Source organism: Lethenteron reissneri, chromosome 7 (genome assembly GCF_015708825.2).
Source record: "Lethenteron reissneri isolate LAM-NWPU_2019-01 chromosome 7, ASM1570882v1, whole genome shotgun sequence".
Taxonomy (NCBI): domain Eukaryota; kingdom Metazoa; phylum Chordata; class Hyperoartia; order Petromyzontiformes; family Petromyzontidae; genus Lethenteron; species Lethenteron reissneri.
Genome location: NC_083785.1, coordinates 3,484,586 through 3,504,787, shown reverse-complemented (window position 1 = coordinate 3,504,787; position 20,202 = coordinate 3,484,586).

The following is a 20,202-nucleotide window of genomic DNA, read 5'->3' as shown; positions in this document are numbered from 1 at the left end:
CGTTGCACACGGTGCTTGCCCATCGACGGACCCGTCGTGTACCCGTTTATTCCGCTGCCGCGCACAGAGGCGTGACAAGAGAGCGAATCGAAACGGCGAACTGTCGATTGCAAATTCGGCGTGCGCTCACCGCTACGCCACGGCAGCGTCCCGTCACGGAAATGTGGAATCCCGCCGTTGGCTCGGAGAGGGCTGCCAATTTTGATTTAAAGCTTTCGTGACTGCAGGGATTCATCTTCTTGGTTCTTTCGGTAAAGTCACGTGGAAGGGAAGTAATAAAATAATAAAAATAAAACATAATACAATTATTCTCACGACGTTTCGGCCACAACGAGTCTGTCGCCTCGACGGACCTGGTTTTCACCTGAGGACGGCTACTTGCGTTGTGGCCGAAACGTCGTGAGAATAATTTTATTATGTTTTATTTGTTATTATTTTATTACTTCCCTTCCACGTGACTTTACCGAAAGAACCAAGAAGAGGGCTGCCAATGTAAACAAATGAACACGATCCGATGCTCAATTTAGCAGGAGGACGATTTGCTTGTTTGCCTTCATGAAATAAATATATATTGTATATATATATGATGGGCAAACACTTTAGACACCGACGCATTCAAAGTAAAGCATCAACATTGCCTGAAAACGTCGGCCTCCTATTTTGTTTTCACCCACTATAATTGTCTCATCATAGGATGAATCATCATCGTCGTCGGCCATGTTCAATACATTGCTAGCTGCAGGCTTTCCCAAGTCACTGCCATCGCTTGCGATCCTGCGTTGTAACCCTCCATCTGGACCCGGCACGTGAGCTGATTCATTGCTCCATACAATGATGATGGCGGTTACCTTTTTTCTCTACGAAAATGTATTTTTTGCATATGCACTAAACACGAGTCAAGTCTAGGTATTTCCAGCACGAAATGGGAGGCAGTGCTCATATCTATTGGCAGCTCTGATCCAGTGGTGGAAATTCTGCCTTCTTCTTATGACAGACGCCATTCTCTCTATGGGACAACGACTTGTTGACCTTCAACACAAAGTGGTACTTATTTTATCAACCACACAGAGTTCACAGGCTGAGCGAACTCACACCCGGGATTTGAACTTGCAGGGCATCTTGAATTGTTTGACATTTATTCATGGTGGGAGCGGGGGGGGATTTGAAATGTTGGGTGGCACGCAATGCCTTGCTCTTGTCAACAACATCACAGGGTCTTTAATATCCCCTCTCCCCCCCCCCCCCAGCAGCAGGCAAAGGGGGCATTTGGTGGATCACCACATGCTCGCACTGGTGCAGTCAGTGGATCCTACTTGTCACACTCACTGGCTCAGTGCCCTTCGGTGTGCAGCTAAGATTTACAAACTGAAGTCATTACGAACGGTTTGCAAAATGATTTTCTTATCCTTAATTGGGGACGCACGGCTCGCGCGCTCATTCACATTAAATATCCATTATTTCATTCGCATTTGCATTGAAAATAATTTCTTAAAGTATGGCTTCAATTACAGCTAAAATGTTTAGTGAGAGCAGAGCATATGCTCCAATTTTAGATCTGCAAACGGTTAACAATTGATCTGAAGGGGCTGTAACAAATTAAATTAAAATTGTGTTATGCAAACACAGCTTTAATTACTCGCAATTACAATGCAATGTTCTCCGATGAAAAGTTAATTGGTGAAATGTGTAATTAACCTGAGCGTACTGCACCAAGCTGTGATCCCCAAAGAAACGCAAAGCAATTTAACAATCAGTCTTGTTACAAAGATGTATTTGTCACGACAGGAAACATGCCAATATGGGCTGTGACCTTTACTCTACCACTCTCTCCCTTCCTCAGTTTAAATTCCTATTTTATATATGCCATTGAGGAATAATGTTCTATCGCGTGTTAATTACCAATTCCGGACGGGTGGTGCTTGTGGAGCAGTGCTCTATCAGCGGGCGGAAGATTGAGAGCACAATTCCCAGTTGGGGGGGTGACTTAGGCTATACTTTTTCTGCTTTCAGTACAACTGGGACCACTTTGTGGGTCAACCCAATGAAAGACGGGACCAAACCATACGAATGTGGATTGTCCACCACCGGTTTCAGGACTCCACTGAGATGAGCACTGCAAGTGTGTGAAATGCAGTTGCAGTGAGGCACAATTAAGACAGGCAATTGGGTTTTTTGTCCACCGGCTAACGTGCTGTACAAGAGGTGGTGGACAGCCGATTGTTGAATACTCCACTGAAAAATCCCACCACTCATCATTACGTTTCATTTTGAAATGTGTTATGATTTATATCTCTGGTATTCACGATTTCATCCTTATTGGGCTGGCTTGTGATTTGGCTAGAGGACTTGACTTGCATTTGAAAAGTTGAAAGTCAAAACCCTGGTCAAAGAACCAACTTTCATCCTAATCATCTATTCGTAGTCGAGATCTGAGCTAGTGCCTGTTAACCTGAGAATGCTGGAGATAATCTCCATTGATACGTCATACCCACGTAAATGTTGTGAGATTCCTCTCCAGCAACAGCAACAACACTGGTGGTGATGCTGCTGAAGCCATAATACGTTTGGCACGTTTGATTAATGTGAGTCTTTATTAATAGACTGTGCAGAGTGGAGGAAGGCTCACAACAAGCTTGTTTACACGATGATCAAATCCAAAATACAACACTTACAGGGTATATATTTCTGCAACCACGAACCGCCCATGAATGAAACTCTTGCCACTTGAAAGGGCGGGGCATCGAGTTTCAAATGATTACTGCTTGATGTCTGTCCCAGCGCACAAACAGCCCCTAGCCTCAGTCATTCACAAGACCCACTGCGTCAAAGTTGGATAGGTCGCACAGGACCCCAAGACTTGGCACTACACTCTTGGCCCCTAAGATCCCCAGACATCACACCCTGCGACTTTTTCTTGTGGGGATACGTCAAAGACCGTGTTTTTGTGCCACCATTAGCGACTAATCCGGATGACCTCAAAAACAGAATCACGGCAGCGGTGACATCAGTGGAAGAAGACACTTCGAGAGGCGTTTGGGACGAATTCAACTATCGTCTCGATGTTGTCTGTACAGCAGGTGGAGGGCACATAGAGCATTTATAAAATGGTTAGTAAAACTTGATAACTCATTAAACCGTTTGTAACTTGTTGTGTCATTGTAACATGTTGCCATCGTGAAATATACTGCTTTGAATTTGGGTCCATTTATTTAAAACCCCCTGTATTTCTCATAATATTGGTCGTGAAAGCCTACGTATGAAATTAAATCGTAACCACTTTGTGGAAAGTCAAAAGTGGTAATTCCGCAGAGAGATTGGCCACAAGACATGTAGAAGTAAACACTAAACAACTGTTTGATTGAGCTGGTGCGCATTAACAATACATTATTTTACGTACGTTTACCCTCTCGTGACAGTATCGCACTTACAGATACCATCGTATGTTAGAACCGGCTCGTAAAACTGAATTCCAATAGCCTTGCCCGCACACCCATATTCCACTCTGCTCCTCCACGACAACCCCACCACCCTGTTGCAAGCTTGCCTAACAATCAACGACCCCTTTTAGAACGGCCACATCGCGAGCCAGGGGAAATGGATATGTCCATTCAGAGATCATTTTGGACGCGCAATTACAACGACCTAAATGCCTGGTGGCACTTCGAGTGTCGCCCCCCCACCCCGCCCCCAAATTGCTCTGGTAATTGCCCCGTTGCACATTCCCACGTGGGTAGCCAAGCCTCGGGCGTAGCGCGCGAGACGCAAGCGCTGCCAAGCGTGCGGGCGTTCGGTTTGTCGGCGATCGAGCGGCACGAGAGAGGCGATGGCTGCACCCAGAGCCGGCCCAGCCACTAAGCGACCCTTGCAATTGCAAAGAGCCCCGTGGCCAGCAGAGGGCCCCCTAGAGTCATTGCTAGCGAGTGGGTGAAAAAAAATCATACATCAAAGGGGCCTCCAACCAAATTTTGCTTAGGGCCCCCAAAGGTCTAGGGCCGGTTCTGGCTGCAGCTTCCTTCCGCTGGCCTTGCGAGCACCGCTTGTCGTGATCGCTCGTCGGGTTATCGACGGCGTGAGGCAGAGGTGTGGACTCGAGTCATGTGACTTGGACTCGAGTCAGACTCGAGTCATGAATTTGATGACTTCAGACTCGACTTGGACTTGCATAACAATGACTTTGTCCCACCTCTGAGGTGTGGACTCGAGTCATGTGACTTGGACTCGAGTCAGACTCGAGTCATGAATTTGATGACTTCAGACTCGACTTGGACTTGCATAACAATGACTTTGTCCCACCTCTGAGGTGTGGACTCGAGTCATGTGACTTGGACTCGAGTCAGACTCGAGTCATGAATTTGATGACTTCAGACTCGACTTGGACTTGCATAACAATGACTTTGTCCCACCTCTGAGGTGTGGACTCGAGTCATGTGACTTGGACTCGAGTCAGACTCGAGTCATGAATTTGATGACTTCAGACTCGACTTGGACTTGCATAACAATGACTTTGTCCCACCTCTGAGGTGTGGACTCGAGTCATGTGACTTGGACTCGAGTCAGACTCGAGTCATGAATTTGATGACTTCAGACTCGACTTGGACTTGCATAACAATGACTTTGTCCCACCTCTGAGGTGTGGACTCGAGTCATGTGACTTGGACTCGAGTCAGACTCGAGTCATGAATTTGATGACTTCAGACTCGACTTGGACTTGCATAACAATGACTTTGTCCCACCTCTGAGGTGTGGACTCGAGTCATGTGACTTGGACTCGAGTCAGACTCGAGTCATGAATTTGATGACTTCAGACTCGACTTGGACTTGCATAACAATGACTTTGTCCCACCTCTGAGGTGTGGACTCGAGTCATGTGACTTGGACTCGAGTCAGACTCGAGTCATGAATTTGATGACTTCAGACTCGACTTGGACTTGCATAACAATGACTTTGTCCCACCTCTGAGGTGTGGACTCGAGTCATGTGACTTGGACTCGAGTCAGACTCGAGTCATGAATTTGATGACTTCAGACTCGACTTGGACTTGCATAACAATGACTTTGTCCCACCTCTGGCGTGAGGTTTCGGAAGCAAAGGAACTTTTACATCAATATGTGGCATTTTGAGTTGAGCGTCAATTTAATCAGGTGCATTGAACAATTACCATGGTGATTATGGTGGTGGCAGAACAAGGAGCGATGGGGGGGGGGAAATGAAGGCGTTTAATTAAGGGGACCCAGCACGTGACTTGGCAACCATGTTCCGAAATTCGGTAGAGAAGCTTCACCCCTTCAACTCGTGGGCCGAACGCGGCCCGCTACTTAATTTCATACGGCCCATGGCCACATGATCAACCCTTCCACTTTTAAATATCCTGTAAATTATATATTTCCATCATTTTGTTACTGCAAGGGCATCTTGCAGTCACATAAGTAACTGAAGTGTGTATTTTTCTTAATGTTTGGCATGCCAAATGTATTTGAGAGTGCTGTATGGTCCTCTCTAAGGAATATATTTCCCACTTCCAGTGGTAATTCATCATTCCTATGGCGCTGATTCATCTTTACATGGAATGGTGAATTGGCTGAGCAAACCTCTCAACGAGATTTGAACTTCTAACCTTCTGATTTGTGAGTGTTATAACCACAGCGCCACCCATGCAGTCCTCGCCATCGCAATATGGACGTATTACCAAGGGCTCAATACCACCAATGTTCATGTGCATAGTCGAATTTTTGCATTACATTTTTTTTTATAATAAAAAGAAATTGAATGATTAAAAATAAAAAAACAGTAATCCAGGCACTGGGACATTTGGCCAAAGACCACGTATTTGGGGCATATATCCACAAATGCTCTGTATTTAGACCATTGAACGAGCGTGGAACTTTTAATTTATTATGATCGCGGGAGATCAGGGTAGTCAGGAAAACGGGCGTTCCTTCGGGCACGTGCACAATCTGTAAAACTCCACCGGAAATAGATTTTCCAACAGCTCCCCTTTCCCATGGTGCCTTCTGTTAAAAAAAAATCCTGCAAATGCTTCTTAATTCTCCAGCGCAGGGGCCACAAGATTGGATTCCCCGCACAGCCGTGCGACGCGAAGTCAGTGCATAGGCATTGCCAGGAGTGATGATTACACATCATGGTGAGCTGCTTCTGATTGAAATAAAAAATAGACAGACAGAAAGCAATAAGGGCGCTCCTGTGGACACTGTGTGACCTTCCGAGATTATTAAACGTTTGCTTTTCACATTCTAGACACTAGTAAATTACTTTAAAAGCTTTTGAAAAAATGTAATAAGACCCTCATACGTACAAAGGTTCCGCGGCGAGCACTGCAATTAGATTTGCGTGGGGTGAGGCATTGCATACCATGGATTCACCTAGAAGAAAAAAAAACATCCCCCAAGGAGTGATTGGTCATGAGAGTTTGCTCCGCCTGCCCTGGGATTGTTGGTTTTCACCTGTCACGGGCTGCATATTTTAATAATTGACTGCTGATCTCCCAATGCTGGCAAGTGCGGATGCATGAATTATTATGTGAGGTGGCCTCCTGACTCAAGGGGGTTAAGACTTTTTTTCTCTCCCTCTCTCTCTCTCCAGAATCAGAATGTTTATTCATACTGGAGGAATACGATGAGCCATAAATCTATTTTTCACTGATGTCCAATGGGGGCGAGTCACATCGTTACTACAACAAACAATACAAAACATGACAGCAGTGCAAAGTGTAGGAAATGTAAACAAATCACATTAAAATGTAGACAAATAAAACGAAATTATTATTATTTTACCAGGTGAAGCATCCTGAGTCATAGAGCTTATTTTTCAGAAGCGACCTGCCCACAAATGATAGCTCAACGAAGTGACTTATCATGTGGAAATGTATAGCAGCAAAATTATCGAAATTACCTAAAAGCATGTTTTTTGAATGATAACACAATACAGCACCCACAGTGATGAGATCATGTGCCTGGATTTTATCCAAACCCGTGATTAACACTGTACTCTCAAATTAATTCCCGGTGTCTATCTGGTTACATATGACTGCACAAAATAAAGAAATCGTCGAATTTAACTTTGTTTGCGAGTTCATTTCACTGATTCCAACTCTGATGATTAAAAACTTCATTTTCATTGTTGTGGATTTTTTTTGTTCATGCTCTTTTTTTTCTCCCCCTATCGTTACCCAGTGGCGTGTATCTATGGGGACCTTTTTGCCGGTATCAAAAATTATTTTAAAATATATATAAGAAAAGGTTTTATACCCATTCTGGTATTCAAACAGGAGATGTTGAGATGTCTAATCACCAAATAGATGCCTTTTGCAAGGCATCAAGTCTGCATTAACCACACGTACTAGTGGCAAAACATACCAACAAACATGCCGCCGTCGATGCATTGGTGTAGGCCCATTTGTTTCAAAGACAATTTATATATTATCAGAGAATGTTTGTATGTATGTATGTTTTAGTACGCGTGGTTAATGCAGACTTGATGCCTTGCAAAATACATCTATTTGCTGTTTGGACATCTCAACACCTCCTGTTTGATTGCCAGAAAGGGTATAAAACCTGTTCTTATGTTCCCATTATTGTGGTGTGTGTGTGTCGTACGGTGCTTTGAGATACAATCACATTTAACAATTTCCATCCCAATGTATATAATTATATATATACGTGTAAATTAATAAAATCGTCATTATAGTTCAGGTCCAGTTAGTCGACGGCAGGTGACGTGGGGATATTCCCCCACCTTTGCCCAAGCTGTCTCGCCAAAATGGTATAGAGGAGACCAAGATAGACACAGGGGTGTAAATTATCATTGTTGAATGATTCTCTTGTGAGAGAAGACAAAGTTGATCGTTGAACAGAGCCAAGCCACCTCAGTGATAGCACACGCATTGCCCTGTATATACAGACACTGATATCTAATACAGGTAGGAACAACAGTTCCACACTGCCCACCAGGGATTATTTGTCTGTCTGTCTGTCGTGCATAGCCCCTCCCAAACACGTACGCTCTCGGATTGGTTGAAGTGCGTCACGTGTCCGCGAGCCAGCAGCCAACCAGAGATGCGCCCCTCCCAAACATGTACGCTCCCGGATTGGTTGAACCAAGTTCCTACCTGCCCACTCCGAAGGAACGTGTTCCGCATCAGTTAGAATGTATACACTATACAATGTAAACAATGTTACAGATGTGTATGACCAAGTACTGCGTTGTACAGTTGTGCTCTAACGTATACACACGTGCATTAACCATGTGACATTCATCGAAGAATTGGAATTTTGCCTCACTTGATACAGTAAATCTAGCTGTGACGGTCCCACCTGATGACGGAGACTTGTGTTGCCTCCGAAACGTCGTGATTTATAATTTTATTTCTATTATTATTTCTATTATTTTTATTTTATTATTTATTTTTACCTACGTGACTTTACCGAAAAAACCTAAGAGTATGAATCCGTGCAGTCACGAAAGCTTCACATCTAGAATTCCTCGAAGACAGCAACGTAACCATCAACGGCATCAAAACACCAACAGGCCGATGAGCACATCTCCTTGATGAATGAAAAATTAAAGACGAGCCCACAGTGCGACTATGGCCATGAAACCCAAGCTACGGACGGAATAGTTAACCAGTTGTAGTCTTCTTCTTGGTTCTTTCGGTAAAGTCACGTAGAAGAGAAATAATAAAATAATAAAAATGAAACGTAATAAAATACAATTCTCACGACGTCTCGGTCACAACGCAAGCAGCCGTCCTCAGGTGAAAACCAGGTCCGTCGAGGCGACAGAGTCTGAATGAAACAGCACACGGGCTTGGAGCATATATATAAGCTGGGCGAATTGACAAAGGAATTTGCATATCAACAGGAATTTAGCATATTTATGGGAAATGCAGGAATGTAATTTAGCATATTTATGGGAAATGCAGGAATGCTGCAGCAGCAGTAACTGCAGCTCCCTTTGATGCTGTTAATCCTGCATAATGCACATGCATATGCAGTACTAATTACATTCCTGCATTTCCCATAAATATGCTAAATTCCTGTTGATATGCAAATTCCTTTGTCAATTCGCCCAGCTTATATATATGCTCCAAGCCCGTGTGCTGTTTCATTCAGACTCTGTCGCCTCGACGGACCTGGTTTTCACCTGAGGACGGCTGCTTGCGTTGTGGCCGAAACGTCGTGAGAATTGTTTTATTATGTTTTATTTTTATTATTTTATTACTTCCCTTCTACGTGACTTGACCGAAAGAACCAAGAAGATGAATCCCTGCAGTCACGAAAGCTTTAAATCGAAATTTAGTCACTACTTGTGGAAAATGCAGATTTGGGATTAGTCACTACTTGTGGAAAATGCTGATTTGGGATTAGTCACTACTTGTGGAAAATGCAGATTTGGGATTAGTCACTACTTGTGGAAAATGCAGATTTGGGATTAGTCACTAATTGTGGAAAATGCAGATTTGGGATTAGTCACTACTTGTGGAAAATGCAGATTTGGGATTAGTCACTACTTGTGGAAAATGCAGATTTGGGATTAGTCACTACTTGTGGAAAATGCAGATTTGGGATTAGTCACTACTTGTGGAAAATGCAGATTTGGGATTAGTCACTACTTGTGGAAAATGCAGATTTGGGATTAGTCACTACTTGTGGAAAATGCAGATTTGGGATTAGTCACTACTTGTGGAAAATGCAGATTTGGGATTAGTCACTACTTGTGGAAAATGCAGATTTGGGATTAGTTACTACTTGTGGAAAATGCAGATTTGGGATTAGTCACTACTTGTGGAAAATGCAGATTTGGGATTAGTCACTACTTGTGGAAAATGCAGATTTGGGATTCGTCACTACTTGTGGAAAATGCAGATTTGGGATTAGTCACTACTTGTGGAAAATGCAGATTTGGGATTAGTCACTACTTGTGGAAAATGCAGATTTGGGATTAGTCACTACTTGTGGAAAATGCAGATTTGGGATTAGTCACTACTTGTGGAAAATGCAGATTTGGGATTAGTCACTACAGTTGTAGTCTCCGCTCCTTCAATGGATGAGAAGTAACAAAAGTGCACAAAGTCTCTCCTGAAGCCTTCTTGTAGCTAGCAACACCTCGACATTAGCATTGAGTGCCTGAACATATCGCTAAGTGAAAGAAAAAAAAGTATGATTATATACAGCTATTTGTGAATAAATTGCTTGATGAAGGCCTCGCCACACCCTGTCAATCATAGACTAGGCCCAGGACCGGCTGAAATATCTCTCACAAACATTGTTAATTTTGGCCTGAGAAATCGAACTCGGGTCAATGGGCTCATTGCTGCACAGTGGGGGGAACAGCTCAGTCACTGCTGTTAATTATTGGTTGTCAAAGTGTTTTGGTAGCATTTGTAAAAGCCAAAGCAATCTATTGATAGCATTAATGTATCACCCTGCATGCGCCAATAAATTAGGTATTCATCCGGATGGTGATGTGGTTAGGAGTTCATCTCACAGTCCGTCTAAAGCTCAAATGCCACGAAGAAAATGACTCAACTCACCATCCCTTTAGAGCCAATGAAGCGGTAATCACAATTGGTTGTCTTTTGGGCCCAGGAATTGTAGAATATTCAATCCTTGCACCAGGAACATTATCCAAGGCTTGTTAATATGTGAGAACAGTTTGGAACGTCATGTAATAGGATGGCATTAACACGTGATGATGATGATGATGATGAAAAATAAAATAGAATCTTTTAGTTGGTGTGAATTTCCAAACTTTTTAATCTCCAATTTTCAATATTTTTGACTAACTTTTGCATATGTGTATACACACAATGTATCATTCTGGCTGTCTCCAGCAGCATAGCCAATTATTGTGTGGCTATAATGGCCCATTGGCTTCATTTATTTAAACTGCCTGAACAATATACCTGATCCATTATTATTGTCCTTGTTCTCCTACCAAATCCTCATTGAGTCGCATTACGCGATTTCAAGAGAGTCCTGCTAAGTTGTTATCAGTTTTTGCAGGAAGCAATGTGTCATCCCACTTGAGTAATTGCCGGCCATATTTCAGCATTGGGATATTTGGTCAATACCGGTTACGTTTCGATTTAAAGCTTTCGTGACTGCAGGGATTCATCTTCTTGGTTCTTTCGGTAAAGTCACGTAGAAGGGAAATAATAAAATAATAAAAATCAAACATAATAAAATACAATTCTCACGACGTTTCGGCCACAACACAAGCAGCCATCCTCATGCGAAAAACAGGGCTGTCGAAAGAACCAAGAAGACCGATTACGTTGCACGTTGTTTGAGCTATGGGAGTAAATTGGACAACCCAGCGGAAAGCCATGCAGAACAGGGGGAAAAAACAAAAAGGAAACCAAGTAGAGAATCAAACCCAGGCACTTCTTGCTGTGCGGAACAAGTGTATCCAATGCACCACCCTGCTGCCTTAAATATAGCAAGTTCAAGTTTCAGGTTTATTTTAGTTGACCAGTTGGGAACTGAGCAGACCGGAAAGAGTCTCGTTTACAAGTCACCTGGGTCACCCAAAATTACAAAAGCAAAACAAATAAAACATTCTAACAAAAGCAACTGCACTATTGCAAATAGAATTCCCTGCAGTGCAAATCGCCTCTCCTGAAATGTTTGAAATGTGTATCTCTATTAATTTATTGAAAAATAAATAATTATGGTGTGGGCCTTTTTTATGTGATATTAAACTGATGTGTCAATGTGTATGGTCTCTACGTACATTCCGTTCTCTTAATGCGACACTGTATACCCTTGCAGGAAATGATAACACTGTGTAGCAATTCTTTTTTGTTCCTGGGTAGTAAGTGTTATTTCCTGTTCTTGGGTCTTTCGGTAAAGCCATGTAGATAGATAAAATAATAAAAATAATAACGATATCACAACGTTTCGATCGCAACACAAGCAATCGTCATCAGGTGAGAAATATCGCGGGAGAGCTGCTGAGAATATATGGGGACAGCGCTGCTAAGGTAAGGAGTTATAAAGGTTTGGGGTGGGTGTAGTGGGAGGGGCTAGAGATGAAATTTGCATGTAAATGTAAGATAGGGTAAAAGCTGTGCGGGTGGCCATTGTATTGTGAGAGATTAGCATGTCAATGTAAGATATTTTCTTGTGAATGTAAGCTTGGAGAGAGCTCAGAAAAAAGCCATCGCCACATGGAGGTGGAACAGGATTGCCAGCCGCCATTTACAAACGAAGCTGTGGGGGTGGCCATTGTATTGTGAGAGATTAGCATGTCAATGTAAAAAATTGGCTTGTAAATGTAAGCTCGGAGAGAACTCGGCAAGAGCATTGCCACGTGGAGGTGGACAAGGATGGCAGGCCGCCATTTATTAATACAGCTAACGATGGCTGTGTTAGTAAATGTAACTTAGAGAGTCGAAAATAACTGCTAACATAGGTAGGGAGGGAACATCACAGCCAGTTATGACCTAAACTGGTTAATAACGTCCTTCCAATGATTGCTCAGTTTGTACCCATCTTCTCGGCTGAAATTGTGTCTGTGTTTATATACCTGGATGGCTTCATGAACGAATCTTTGCTGATAGCCAGTGGGCTTGCAGAGTACCCTCGTCTTGGCAAAATCAATTTTGTGTGTGCCCCCAATTAATCAAGACAAGAGCGAAAAAGTACCCTGTTGAAGCATCTGCTAAGATGTGTGAGGCCTACAAAGCATATTTCGGCATGCCTGTTGGGGATCAAGACAAACCCTGGGCACCTCATTTCACCGATGAACAATGCTAAAAAAAAAAAACTCTGGAAGGTAAGATGTGCACTCGTTGCTCTGAATTTTATGTTATCAAATTTGTTGATATCTTTTTTAATTGTAAAAGTTTATCATTTTAAAATGTTTTACAATTTTAAATGTTATTGAAAACATATATGTGAAAAATGTTGCGAGAATCTGTTACACATTAGTCATGGGTGAAATAAATGTATTTTTGTAGGATGGTTCAGAGGGGAAAAGAGAGCCATGAAGTTCGCTATCCCAAGAATTTGGCGGGAATCCACTGACCACTCAAGCAACTGCTACTTCATCTTCTTGGTTCTTTCGGTAAAGTCACGTAGAAGGGAAGTAATAAAATAATAAAAATAAAACATAATAAAATAATTCTCACGACGTTTCGGCCACAACGCAAGTAGCCGTGGTAGACCCTTCCAAACGTCGGACTGGCAGGAATGCACCTGCTATCACGTGTCAGGACCTTCCTTCATCCATCGCCCCGGTGCCACACTGCCATGAGCTCCCCGTACCCACTCCTCCGGAGAGAGAGTAGCCGTCTTTAGAAGAGAGCAGTAAGTCAGAGAGCGAGGAAGACGTTGTAGATCCAGATGACAATTTCAGAGGTGGAGCTGAGGAGAGAAACCCATACTACCCCAACCAAAATACCAAAACGACTTGATTAGAGATTTTGGTCTCACCAAGTCCAATGCCGAGCTTTTGACGTCTAGGCTGTACCTGTTAAATCGTGCACGTCAGAGAAATGGACTTCAACAAAAACACGTGTTACAAACTTGACGGGCAGGATAGGGTAAACAACTTGTGGAGGTTAAGAAAGCACGGCAGACGTAATCAGGAAGGGTGTGCAGGATGGAAGAGAGGCAGGTTTACCGAGACGGGGGCATTGACACCCAGAGGTCAGCCACCACGGGAAAGACCTCAAGCCGGGTGGCGCAGATGATACGGTGAGCCGGAGCGGACCTTGCGGTTGAGTCGCCGGCGTCAGCAGTTTGCGCGATTTGGCAAAAGGAAGCGATCGCGAGGGTGTGGTGGCATCGGCGACGTTGGATACGACGACTTCTTTCGCCTGACTTGTACGCACACACAAAGACAAAGATCCCCCCGCATAGCCTTAGCAGACTGTTGGGGCAAGTGCTGTTAGCGAGGACCTATCAATGGTACACGAGGGGGTGGGTGGCCAGCACCACGCCCGACCGCCTTTGTCTCGCCAGCGGCGATGTTTTTACACACCGCACCGGGGGCTCATTTGAGGCTGAGTAGACCTGGGGGAGGACGAGGACTGGTTCAGATAATCATGAGTGGGAATCGAAATCGGATCACCAGGTTCGTAGCGCAGCTACCTCGTCTACACCACCACTTCCCAGGAATACAAACACACACACTCATGCATATTGTATACAAACGTGTAAACGGCTACCTGCAATAAATATCTGAACGCAACTAAAGTGATCTTTGGAGAGGAATGCACTTTGAACTGTGACCTATATAGCCTGGCACTCAGACCAACATAAGAGTGGTCATCATGGCTCTTTGCGAGCAAAGTTAATTCACTTTGGAAGAAATCCATTAATGAACGCAAACCGACAGCAGTTCAATGCTGTCGAACACAGATGGGGGCAAAGTTGAAGTGATCTTCTGAAATTATGATTATCCTAATTATGTTTAACAATTCATTCTGGTTCAGACAGTGGCATATCCTCAGTATTGAGCGCTACATTCAAAGATAACTCGGCATGTTTTAACGTGCAAAATTCAGTGTCTTTCTGTACAAACAACAAATGAATGTTGTTCATCGTCACTGATGACTCTGAGCCAGTGGTAAACATTCCACATTCATGTGCCAGTGGCCAGTCTTGTGAACAATGATGCTTGATTTTCAACAAAGCACAGTAAAACTCCTTCTGTGCGCGACGCTATTATGCGTTAATGTACGTTGAACTTCTTTCGCACCTTACGTAGACAACCGTGCTATTCAGAGGTGCGGTAAGACAACAAACTAAACACAAGCATTTTACCTGTCGTCCCTCTAATCGTAAGTGCTACAGGATCTGTGAAAACTCCTAATTGCCATGCCTCAATTATTTATATTAGCCTCAGTTTCTTCAGAGTAAATTTACAAGAGGCGTTCTATTGAAATGCGCCTATTCGACACATTTAAATAATGTTGGTGCTGAGTTTTCCACCGCCATTACGAACCAAATTTGTCTTATTATTATATGTCTTATTATTTTAAAAGTCATGTCTTTGTTGATTTGAAAACCCGTCTGCTGAAACTCTTTCGGTCACCATAGCATCACATGGGCTCTGGAAACATTGGCCAAAGCTCAAACGAGACGCTCGCTTGCGGCAACATTAGCATGTGCTCATTGATGCGCTGTAAGAACTGGTAAGAATTGTGCGTGTCAATCAGCCAATATGCTGAATGCAGTGTTCTTCAAAAGTTTTTGACCACTCAGCCGATATTCTTGGTTTTTTCGGTAAAGTCACGTCGGAGGGAAATAATAAAATAATATAAATTCAACAATAAAATTCTCACGACGTTTGGATTGCAACACACGCAATCGTCATCAGGCATGAAAACCACAGTAAAAAATGAAAAAAATTTACCCGTAAAAACCAAGTTTTTCACTATAAATCCTTTATATGCGTGTTCAATGGGCCACAACCCAGCCCACATTGGTCTTTGAAACGGGCGGCTAGAGTCCTCTCGTCCTTTGGCTTGAGATGGCTGCCACCTATGGGTCAGATGATTGCCTGCCACCATTAAGCAATTGGTAATTAAATATAAAAAAAATACCTAAAAAGTGTAAAATTTTGGAAAAAAAATTTCACGAAAAGAAATGTCAGCTCGATTGGATCACGGAAAGTGGGTTAAAAAACGACCGAAAGATTTGCACGGTCGTAAGCACGCAAGCAATTGAACTTAATATAAAGCATTTTAAAAGTGGCGTTTTTTTCTTAACGTCAGCACCACGGACAGCAACTGGTGGTTGTTCAGACGGACGAGTCCATCTATGCTCGGAACGGAGGAGGGGGGAGAGAAGGAGAATGGAATGCGGTCTGAAAGTCACCGTAAACGTGAACACAATCAATTAAGACCCGAAATGGTTTATCACATCCTTCCAATGATTGCTAAGCCAGAATCCATCTTCTCGGTTGAAATTGTCTCTGTGTTTGTATATGTGGATAGCCTCATGAACGAATCTCTCATGGTAGCCGGATGGCTTGCAGAGAACCTCTGTCGATGCAAACATTTCCGCGGACCATCGTTTAATCAGGATAATTTGCCTAACTTCATTTTTTTTTATTAAATATCATGAGTTAAATATTAATTAACGTCTAAAACAAAAGGATTGTTTTTATTGTCCGGATCAACCTGCATTTGCAGCACAGCCCAGCGGACCACCTCGAGGACCGTCACGGACCACCGATGGGATCGGGGACCACGCTTTGAGAACCACTGACTTCATGTACTTGTATGTATGTATATTGAACTTCTCTCGCACCGTACGTAGCCAACCGTTCTCATTATGAAATCACTTAAACTGTGATCCTCAAAGCCGGCATAGGTAAAATAGAGTGACAACTCCCAACTGTATGTGATAATAACGGACAGTTATTGGTGATCGGGCAGAGACTATCAACCTTTCTTGAGTAGATAAAAAAGACTTAAATATCCCAAATATACATGCTAGAGATGTTCGATTTTTAGATTAATCCAAGTATCTGAAAAAGCTGGCCTCGATAGGAAAATGTGGATCATCCGGAGAAAAGTTTGATTTGGATGGATCCAAAAAGGATGACAACCGAGAGATTTAAACCCAAGCGTCAGCAATGCCAGGTCGGTGTTCTGTGACAAACATTACCCCCCTTTAGCCACCTGGGTCACTTGAAACTACATTGCACACCTATGATGGGGCTGGATGTTCCCATGGCTTTCGGCTAACTTCACTGTGGGTAACTCAGAGGGTAACTGGAATAATAACAACAACGATCGTGGGTAAACAAAGCCCGGGCATGAGGTCTAATAAACAAACCCCTGGAGCCTGCAAGCTCTTTCCAAAATCATCCCCAGGGAGCTGTCAAGACCAGGCTCAGCGTTCGCACGCCGTAGTTGAGATGACACCCTCAGCTCCTCGCATCCGTTCACATCTCACGCACACCACGCTCTAATTAGTGCAATTAAAGCCGGTCTCGTCATGTCCTTGCCGCGCCAAGCCAAACCCAACGCGTCTCGCTGCTCAAGCGAGTGTAGTAAGGTGGTTTCCGTCTCTCTCTCTCCCCCTTCTTAATCCTGAGCCAGTCGTGAAATGTTCCACATTCCTATGGAAGGTGCCAAGGCTGTCCTACACTTTGCACTCCCATCGTGTTTTCGTATTGTTTGTTGTTGTTAACTTTCTGACCCACCCCTATCGGACGTCTGTTAAAAAAGAGCTTTATAGCTCATCGGATTCCACAAATATGAATCAAAAGTCTGACTCTGACTGGTGATTTTCCCATAAATTGTACTTGTTTTATTTATCCCAGAGAAATTATGAGTTGAGTTTATCCTTTGGTGCCATTTGTAGCTGCAGCCTACCGCTTGTGGATTGATCATTTTAAATACAGACCCAGCTGTCTGGACTGATTGCCCCATTGGAATGCTTTAATCCTACGCTTTAGTCAGTTTCAAAAGTGTCAGACGTATCTTGTGGTGCCTTTGTAGCGCGCTCAACTGACAGTCAGTCATTAACTAAAATCCCCAGCAGGGTCAACTCAGTTCATCATACGTCTGAGGATGATGACATTATTTTATTCTCCTTGTGGGAAATCAACAATGTCTCAAGGCCACCATTAACAAAACCCACCACCACCACGTACTTGACTGGAAGTTGTTTTTATTAGAACCTTCTGATATGTCAGTCCACTCAACAAAATCCATAGACCATAGTTAGAGGCAATGTGACCATGACTTTTTGAGCAGACATTTAATTAGCCTTGCTAGTTATTCATACAATGTTATATTTGACTATTCCAACAGTACATAACTGCCTACTCTTTCAAATTCTATCATAGGCTGCCCAAGTCACTTTACAGCATGGGTAATTCTCAACCGCTGAATGTCCATTCTGTCCTTCTGCCACACGTACAAAACGAATGCCTGTGAGCTTCAGAGTGACATTTAGTGAGAGAACATACGATTTAACTGGTAGCACACCGGCTAAAACATTGGGTGGATGGGATGGGAGGTGGAAATCAGAGTTGGTTTGGACTTTAGGAAACCATGACTGGATTGGTAATGGAATGTCGCATTTGGGAAGTGAACGCTTGCTGCGATTGGATATAGTAAACAAAGCTACAGTGAAGAGGCGTGGGGCGCAGCACAATGCTGCTGCGTGCGTACGGGAAGAGAAGGGTGAGAGAGACGGAATTGGGCTTCTGAATTCCTCCACCCCCACCCCATCGAAACTGATGCTGTCCTCTGCCCATTCCTTTCCCCCCATCGCGTCTGACAGACATACGAGGTGGGGAGCGAACGTGATTAACAATGGCTAGAGACACAGGAAGTTGGTGTTTCGGAGAGGACTCGAAAAATGCCTTTGTCGGATTGACCTGGTTGCCTGTGACCTCAAGCTATCCATGTGCGTATGTGGCCCTGTCAGTTCACTCTCCCAACCCCCCGCTCCAATCTTAGCCTCCCTCAGGACCTTTCCACATTGAATTCATAAAGGAAATAGTAATTGACTGATGGCACTTTGACAACTGTGGACGCTGTTATTGATGGCCAGTGAAAACACGTTTCGAGTATGCAGAGTTTAAAGGATGTGAAGAGCAACTGAACGTGTCTCGATGCATTGTGGAGTGGAGCTCACACAAAGAGAAACCTTGAGCCGGTAACGTAATTCCACATTTTTTAATGGGGGTTAGTGACTCCAGAAATCATTGTATATTGTACGACCTTGAATATTTAATCATAATTGTGCCTCCCAATGTCAGCGCAGCGATTGTACGATACAGTGTCATAATAAACTATATTTTTGTCAAATGGGCAATTAGTGCTTGTTGCAGAGGTTCACGGTTCGAATCCCACAGCCGCCCTGATCAATACTGCGGGTGCATTAACCGTAAAAATTACACTCGGTCTGCTTGAGAGTGGACGTTAAAAATCGCATGATGTAATTCGTAAGAGTAGGTCATCGTGTGTCGGCGTCAAGGTCCAAACTTGACTAGTTTAAAAAAATACCCGCAAATTATTCAACTGGAATCTACACGACTGTAAAAACTTGACACGACCCTCTTGAAAACGAGTCTTGGGGAAAATTAACAGAATAATACATTAATATAACTGGAACTGAACCAGTGGTGGAAACTCCACGTTGCTATGATGGATGCCATTCTCTCAATACTATAACCACCACTGACTGTCCCCCAAAGTGGTAACCACTTTATCAACCATGTAAAGATGATGGGCTGCGTAGACCCCTGACTACCAGTAGTGTACTGTCCATGTAAGGCTTGTATTACATCTTTAAAATGCAATGTATATTTAAAAGTATATCGAAATTGAATTAGAAATGTACATTACGGCTGGGAAATTGTTACGTATGATTTAAATAAGTGCAAATGGAATTGCACTGCAATACATATAACTGTAAAACACGTCCTCTGTTGTACAATGTTTTTTTTGTTAAGTATTCCCGATGCAAATTGTTTTTGTTCAAGCCTGAAGTTTAATTACATTGCAGCCTCCTTAAGAGCCCAACTAAGTCAGGAGGCAGGCAGGCTGTGCAGTTACCGTGTGTTACTAATCCACCGACCACCATAAATGGCATCGTGTATCCAAACGCGTCCTGTTCGTCTCTCGTTGTGAATGACCACAGGCCACTCCGTTCACAGCTACATATTCATTAGCACCGTCATCACCAGCTCTTTGGTATGCTACATTATTACATCTCCATGCACTCATAAAATAATATTTCCTACGTATTATTGCAGAGTAGATATTTGTGCGATTGTGTATTTGTGATGTGGATTCAACGTGATTTGCTGCAGAGTGGCATTAATACAGTGCGGTCATTATTGCAACTGCAGAAGGGGCTTTCTTTCTCCCAATTACATTCTCATTGTGCCCTATCACGAGATCAAAGCGCTGTCATTCGGGACTGCTTATATCAGCCGGTGTGAGCTCACCTGCGATTAATCACAAGTACAATTGTGCATTCTGTAGAATATGTAAACCATTTTGCATAGCCAGGTGCGTTTATTTTTTTGTATTATTCTAAGTGAATGTTATGGCGACCAGAGATTGGAACCCCTGTGCCACCACGTGCACAATAGAGAACAAGGAATTTGGGGCTAACTTCTGGGCCGGTAAGCTGCCGGTCTACATTAGCTCCGATACTAGATCGCTTACATTGTTCTCATTTGAATGTCCATCGACGGACGGGA